This window comes from Prenolepis imparis, unplaced genomic scaffold (genome assembly GCF_030444845.1).
Source record: "Prenolepis imparis isolate NDT839.2.m4 unplaced genomic scaffold, iyPreImpa1.0 SCAF_9, whole genome shotgun sequence".
NCBI lineage: Eukaryota > Metazoa > Arthropoda > Insecta > Hymenoptera > Formicidae > Prenolepis > Prenolepis imparis.
In genome coordinates this window covers 17502648-17511288 of record NW_028141167.1, presented here as the reverse complement: position 1 = coordinate 17511288, position 8641 = coordinate 17502648, and the positions used below count along the sequence as shown (strand labels likewise).

The 8641-nt window shown below is 36.8% G+C and overlaps 1 long non-coding RNA gene across 1 annotated transcript; it reads left to right on the top strand.

Moving 5' to 3' along the window:
• The first annotated feature begins 2902 nt into the window (after nt 1–2902).
• Nucleotides 2903–3346, top strand: LOC145941151 (uncharacterized). The gene is made up of 3 exons (XR_014426137.1): nt 2903–2987; nt 3041–3056; nt 3147–3346. It is a non-coding gene; the product is annotated as an uncharacterized LOC145941151 (long non-coding RNA).
• Nucleotides 3347–8641: the final 5295 nt, after the last annotated feature.

Genomic DNA, 8641 nt, shown 5'->3' with positions numbered 1-8641 from the left:
CGACACCCTCGCGAATAATAAGTTAAAATCACATATCGGCAAAACACAAAGATGGCGAGAGCGGGCCGAAAGCGAGCCCACCTTTGAGGGGAAAACTAGAACAACGAATTGATAAAATTAAACGTGCCGAGCGAAGCGGCACCGCAGCGGAAACTCTCGCGAGAAACCGACAAACATTGTAAATCGGGAAAACACAACGACGGCGAGAACGCGCCGAAAGCAAATCCTTCCCTAGTAAGATTAGGGGAAAACAAATAATGAAAACGAAAGTGTGCAAAATAAGATAGCACACCTGCGGGTGTTCTCGCGAGAAAGCGGCGAAAAATATGAAGATTAAAAAGATGCCACACGCATCGCCTCTCAGCAAACAAGCTCTAAGTTGCACGTGAGGGCAATAAAGCGAGAACCCGCCGATAAAAGCGGCACTAACAATCGCCAAATATCGCGATATAGGAAAAACTAACAACAAACACCGCCGCCGATATCGAAATCTCGAGACATCCCCGTTTTTGGGAAAGCGAGCTCCGATTCGCAGACGCCTGCACTAAACTTTTGATTCGTCGATCCTTGCAACGCTCCCCATAGAAAGGGAAAGTAAAAATATTAAAAACGCGATTATGAATTTCTATTCGCAGGATTTTGTTAAAAGGCGGAACGGAGGGCGTGAATCAAAAACCGGGATATAAACGCGAACTTCTCTGCGGAGCGTCACTTATCGTTCTTCGTCGAACATCCACAGTTTTCCTTGCGTTTTCATCGCAACACTTAGTGCGCGAAAGAATTCTCAGTGCGAATTCTTAGTGTGAGATCAGCGTGAACACTCAGTGAGAAACTCTGTGAAATTCCGGCATAACATCAATCGGATATACCAGCCAGACCTAGAGGCCCACTGATCCTGAAGCAGGCCGATCTTGAACCGAACATTTTATCGATGCACGCCATAAGTAGTAAGTCCCCTTATATGCATATACAATCTCACTCTACTAAAAAGAGTTCTTGAATAAATTAATTTCTTTTATTCAAAGCTGTTACCTAATATTCGAAGAAGTTCGTATTAATTATTCCTGAACCCTTCCTTCCCCCGCTGAAGGCTTCCTGCATAATTGCAGCGCGAGCCCTGGTTTCACGGTTTCCTGCATAATTGCAGTGCAAGCCCTGGTTTCACGGTTTCCTGCGTAATTGCAGTGCGAGCCCTGGTTTCACGGTTTCCTGCATAATTGCAGTGCGAGCCCTGGTTCCACGGTTTCCTGTATAACTGCAGCGCAAGCCGCGACCTTCTCTTGTATCCGTCGGGTTTCCTGCATAACTGCAGTGAGAGCCCTCGCAAAGTTCCCTCACCCTGAACAAAATTGCAAAGGTGTAAATTTCTTCGGAATAAATATTAAAATTTTACTTCTTAAATAAATATTGAATTCAAGGACTCTTTCTCGAAGAACAGCTCTCATATATCGCTGTTGTTAGTGGAGACTACGCGCCATTCCCAACGGGTCATAAAGCGGTCCCGAAATCGTCGCAATCGTCGTCTAAGGCGAGAATTGGCTCGGGCTACGGCGGACTTATTTTCTACAACCGATGACCATAAATAACTCCGCGAAAAACTCGAAATATTAGCTAGAGAACACATTAACACTATTAATAGTTACACCAAAAAAAAATTTGTAATACACCTAACCGCGACCCACCTCATTACTCTCCGATTTCATCCCCCGAATACGCAGGAACCCCGCGAATTCCCTCTTCCTCTCCCTTCGAACCCACCGAACAGGAGCGAACTCCTCCCTTCCCTCTCGCTGATTCACCTGAATCACCTGCCGAATCTCAGCGGAACCTTTCTCCTCCACCTCCCCTCTCTCCCGCACGCCCCGATCCACCACGAGCTCCGTCCCCGGCTCCCTCCATTATTACCCTTGGGGATTCACCTCCCTCTTCCCCAACGCCCTCCGAAAACCGGGAACTACCGGAAGATTTTGAGACGATAGATCTCAGCGACGACGGTTCGGAAGAACTAGAATCGCACGCCGAGCTCACCTACGACCAATTCAGAGCTTGGTTAATTAATCAATTCCCGGGGATAAGGGAAGTCCCGGAAGGAACCTTTACAATCGGTCCGGGCCCAGTAGATCATGAGGCCCTGCGTCAACATTTAATCGACGCAAATCCTGAAGAGATTATCCCCTGGTATGTTCCTGAGCGTAGGTGTCCCTTGGCCGTCCCAGCGCAAGTCTTATTAAGATCCTATCTTCCCTCCACCATCCAGATTCGGGAACTCCCATGACACACACGCACACACGCGCACACATGTATACATTATTATTATTGGTTATTTAATTATTAAGGTGATGTTAGTATTGTAATAACCAATCGGACCATAATATATTTAGACAATAAACTCTCCCCCCTTCATGTCCCGATTGATGACCGCCGTACTCATGTAACACCCGCGAACCAGACACACCCACACACACCTATTTATAGATTAAATCCCGCGCCTGAGTTAAATATTACTTATGTATCCGTCTTTTTACCGTTTTTAATTATATGAATAAAACTTAGTTTTATTATGAACTCGCGTTTAATTAATTGATTAACCCGCTTTCATTTCCTCCGTCCAGAGATCGCACTAAGGTCCCATCCCGCGCAAAAGAGATTAAATTCTCTTGCCGAAAAGGGACCACCGAGCGAACGCCCTTTAAATAGCGTAAGAGCGACCCTCGCGGTCGTTGACCTATATGGGGCCTAAACACGTTCGTTCGGCTCGAACAAACGCACTACCTGGCGTTGTTCGACTTAAGTAGTTACGTCCTTCCTTTCGACTCTTCCTTCCTTGAGTCTGGACCACTGATCTCTATACTAACTGGATAGACTATATGATCTTCAGCGCCTCGGAATGTTCAATTAGGTACTAAACACTGCGTTCTGCTGGTAATAATGGTGAATAGTGAGAGTGATTTGACAGTTGGATATTTATCCTGTCTTATAACCAATAAGTAATAAATGTCTCGTTGTGAATATTGTAAAAAAACAAAAATTGAATGGAAAGAATTATCTTTTCATAGGTAAGTATTACAACATTTTTGAGATTAGCTTTATTTTTATTATTATAAATATTTATTTACATTTCTGAATTTTTTTTATATATATACTAGATTTCCTACAGATGAAAGAACAAAACTACAATGGGTAAGGAATATGGGTCGAACAAATTGGATGCCAAAGTATTATAGTTCATTATGTTCAGAACATTTCTCGAAAGAATGCATTGACTTTCGTGATAAATTACCAAGATTAAGGAAAGGTAGTATCCCGACCATTTTTGATCATGAAAAGGAGAATGTATCACCACCGTTACAAGAATTTACAGAGATAGAACATATCAACCATTTAAATAAACGTATGATTTTACACATATAGTATATATATTACTACTATTAATATATAAGCGATTAGAATTAGAACGCGCGCGTAAACTTAAATGGGAACCCTTATATAAATGCATATGAGACATTCTTTTACAAATCGAACGGATTTTGTAAAAAAAAAATTTAATTTTTGTAATTTAATTTTGTTATTTTGTTCGATTTGTAAAAGAATGTCATATAACAGAATATAAAAGAAAACTCTTAAATATAAACGAAGACTCGTATAACAATATCATTGAATTTCAGGGAGAAAATTTGTTGAAAATGAGGATATCTCACAAGAAACGAATGTCAGACCGTCATTAACAGATCACCTAACTAATACGCAGAAAGAAAATAAAGGTAGAATTTATTCAACAATTATTTAATTTGCTATTCTGTCCTGCATCTCATTGCTGTAGCAATAAATAAGGAGTTTGCGATTTGTAATCTATTCTCATTCCTAAATAAAGAACTAAATAAACTAAATAAATAAATTTCCTAATTAATTATATGAAAATTATGCTGCTATTTAATATTTATATTATTGTAATCCTAACAAACTCTACATTGACTAAACGTGAATAAATTTTTTTTCAGAAAACGAAACATCTATAAATATAGTGAATCACGATCATATGTATGTGGAATCTTTGAATACTATGAAAGAGAAACTCAATGCTGCTCTCCTAACAATCAAAAAATTGCGCACCAAAAACAAACTATTGAATGAAAAGGAAGAACGGGCTAAAAGAAAAATCAGTAATTTGAAGAATATCGTGCAAGAACTTCGGAAAACTCAGTATCTTCTTGATGATGGTTTGTATATTTTGAAAGAGTTTGAAGATATTCCTGCAGAACTTTTTAAACGCATGCATAAAAACGTAGCACAGAAAGCACTGACAAAAGCGAAATATCCACCACATTTAAGATGTTTTGCTCTTACTCTTCATTTTTATTCACCTGCGGCCTATAACTATGTCCGTAAAACGTTTCAACTGGCACTTCCTCATCCTAGTACTATTCGATCATGGTATAACACTATTGATGCTGAACCTGGTTTTTCTGAGGAGTGTTTTAACACCTTAAAATTAAAAAATGAAGAGTATATAAAACAGAACAAATGTCTTATTTGTGCATTGGTTATGGACGAAATGGGCATTAAAAAAGGATTTCAAAGAAGTCGAGATGGAAAAATGCGTGGATATGTTGACATTGGTGTTGGTACTGAGGGTACAAATGACTTGCCTGAGGCAAAAAACGCTTTGGTGATGTTGGTTGTGGCTTTGAATGACACTTGGAAGTTACCTATAGCTTTTTTTTAATTAATGGTTTGTCTGCGGAAACTAAAGCTAATTTGATAAATGATGCTCTTATACGACTGCATGAAGTTGGTGTGAAAATTACTTCATTAAGAAGTTAGACGGCCCTGCTGAACATTTTGCAACAGTTAAACGTTTAGGAGCAAGTATGGAGATGAAGGAGAACGCGAAACCACGTTTTCCTCATCCTGTTAAAAACCAACCTGAAATACACGTTATTATAGATCCATGTCACAATCTTAAAAATATACGAAATGCTTTAGCTGATTTATCAGTGATTCTTGATGGTGATAATAACAGGATTGAATGGAAATATATAAAAGCATTGGCATTACTTCAGCAAGAAGAAGGATTGCATTTAGGCAATAAATTGCGTACAATACATATTGATTATAAGAAAATGATAATGAAAGTATTTTTAGCTGCACAAACATTAAGTACTAGTGTTGCAGATACGATTGAGTTTTGCTGGAAGGTTTTGCATTTACCTGAATTCAAAGGCTGTAAAACAACAGTGCAATTTATTCGTTGTGTTGATTATGTTTTTGACTTTTTAAATGTACGCAATCCTTGGGGTAAGGGTTTTAAGAGTCCATTAAAATCAGAAAACGAATATATTTGGCGTCCAAAAGTTTTAAACGCAATCAATTACCTTAGTAGCTTGAAATTGTTAAATCATAAGCCAATTTATTCATGCCCAAGAAAAACGGGATTTATAGGATTCTATACAGCTGTTTTATCTTCAATTGCTATATTTGATCATTATATAAAACCGGTAAATGGATCATTGAAAATGTTATTAACATACAAATTAAGTCAAGATCATATCGAATTACTATTTGCTGCTATAAGAGCCAGAAGTGGCTGGTGCCCAAATCCAACTGTAGCACAGTTCATCTCCGCATATAAGAGACTATTAATTCGTCATGATGTAGAAGTTAGTACAGGTAATACAGGACTAATGGATAAAACAAAAATTTTGAATGTTTCTGTTTCTACAAAAAAAAAGGTAGCGACAATTGATAGATATGATCCAACTATATATAATGCCGTGGAAAATCTTAGAGTTAAGCAAAAATATGGTTTGGACAGTAATGAATGTAACTCTTCTCAAAACACCGTTGATGATTTAAAACAATTTTTACTTGGGCTGTTCCAAATTATCTTTCTGAGTTTGCCACACATACCATCGGATATATAGCAGGATACGTAGTGCGAAAATTGCCAAATACAGTCAAATGTGCTGAATGTATAGCAGGTTGTAAAGTATTGTCATCTGTTACGTGCAAAAATAACACCGTTAATTCTGAAAATGCTATAGCTCTTATTATTGCCAAAAATCGTGGTGGCTTAATAATGCCTTCAGAAAGCGTCATTATTATTTGTAAAGTTGCTGAGTTGATGTTCAGAAAAGCGTGTAATTGTAACATGGGCAAACCACCAATTGAAACAAATTTTCCAGCTGTACTGGCTAATACAGTTTACAAAAAACTGCTATTGTCAAAAAAAAAATATTTTCCAGAGCTCGAAGAACATTTTCATGATACGTTTATGTCAGATACTTGTATCAATCACATGTACATACTTATAAAACATATTCTGATGCATTATATTGAAATTCGTATGTAAGCTGCTACTAAAAATTTAGCACTTTCTATAACTGGTACAAATATTCGACATTTCTTAACGCGACAGATTGTATGGGCTCATCAATGATCGTTATTTATTTATTTATTTTTTTTTTACTATAAACTTTCACTGGAAATGTAACATTTTTTCTACTTAACACAAATATTTAAATGACCTATGACTATTATGTTTTTTTGCATGTACAAAATATGTTTTATTTATTCATAGTTTTTAAATGTGTTTAACTATGTGTATTTTTTGCATCTCATAAAATATATGTTTTGTTTATTTATAGTATTTAAGTATGTCTAACTGTGTTTTTTTGCATGTCATAAAATATGTTTTGATTTTGTTATTGCTTGTAAATATGTTGCTTCTATCATATGTCTATTACTACACATATGTTGTTATATAAAATACTAATACTAACAATAAAATACTAATATATCATCTAATAAAGTTGTTTATGTAATTCATATATGATTTATTTACACAGCATTCAACACATTATTTGCAAAGTTGTCGTCATGCAATACATATATAACTGGAGTTAGATAGACGACAAGTGCAGTATACGAAAAAGGAACAATGTTCAATTTTGCATCCGCGGACAAATAGCACAATGAATATTTCTCACTTCGTGAGAATTACCACTAATCTACTAAATTGTATTAATAAATAACTAAAATAAATATAACTCTTTTGTAGTTAATCTATATATACACATGAGGTAATTTCATACTTCGGAGACTATTTAATAATTAATTTTATTAATTTTATTCTAATTTAATTAGTATTATTCATTAATTTAATTAACTAATTAATTTAATTTAATATAAATTTGAGTTAATAAATTATTTGCTTGCTGCAAAATAATTGTTTATATGATTTTTATTTGAACTTGACTACAAATTAAAAATTCTCTGTTTTATTTCATTTTTTTTGTTTATGGATATTGAGAAAAGAGAGAGAGAGAGAGAGAGAGAGAGAGAGAGAGAGAGAGAGAGAGAGAGAGAGAGAGAGAGAGAGAGAGAGTGAGAGAGGAAGAGAAAGGGAATGCGTGTGCAATGAACTCCGGTTTACGGGTACCGAAAATAAGGGGGCAATAATTGCGCTTTTCTCGCTTTCGTATTTTGCGCGGCTCCGCGCGGCGCCGCCGGTGCGCCAATCGCCACCGCGCGCCGTAGCGCGCTTTCCCGCGCTCGAAATACCGTCGCTGTTAAAATCGTCGTTAAACACAAACAAACGATGATAACAAACGGTTTTGTCCTCCGACTCTCGAGAGGATTCCATATCGCCACGTAACGAAATCAAAAGTTCGTTGATTTCGTATCGGAACCTTCTCGAAGGTCGGCGGGATAAAGCCGTTTGCCCGTCGAACAATCACTCTCTTGTCTTGAGGCCTTCTGTGGATCGATAACGAGCGTTCTCTCAAAAAGTACTTTGTACCGCGCTTTTTCACGGGCAATACTCTTTTCTCGTTGTTGCACTTCTTGCAACTGCGCTCCGCGTCGGCGCGACCTTAGTTCGTCGCGCAAAACCTCTGTAAATTACATTCTGTAAATATAGTGCTGTTTATTTTGTGTAAAATCAAGTCTTCGATTTTTTTGTGTCGTCAGTCTGTGTGCATACCTGACTTTATCGTGTGCGCGCGTTACCGCTGTGACTACTCTTTAAAGATTCCGAACAATGGAATTGAAAATAATAATTTAATTTTCAGACCACTCGGTTAAATAACCCCTCTAATTTATCTTTATCGACAGCGCAGTGTCATGCCAGTATTTAGTACCTTATTGAACATTCCGAGGCGTTGAGTGAGCTTTCAATTCAGCGTGCTTTTATAGGATATAGTCTATCCAGATAGTATAGAGATCAGTGGTCTGGACGTAACATAATTAATTGACAAATATGTGAGTGATTATACACCTAATCTTGAATTTGTTTTTACAACTAAATATTTAATATCCACAGAAGATTTTTAACACACTACTAGGTTGCCAAACACATAACCTCGTGAATCTCTTATAAAATGATTGACATGCAAAGAAAATTTGACCATCACTTTCTCGCTTACCAACGAAGAAATTTGGTTTATCAGCTTTATTTAATTATCTTCAACATCACATATTTTGAATATATATGACATCATTTTATAAATTGAACGAATAACTGGCTTAATATATACATTTTGTCATAGCATCTCTTATTCCATCGGTTTAAAAAATACATTAATTTTCTAATTACCTTTACCCGTTTATTTGTATGCTCCGGTATTTTGATTTTCTATTTTCG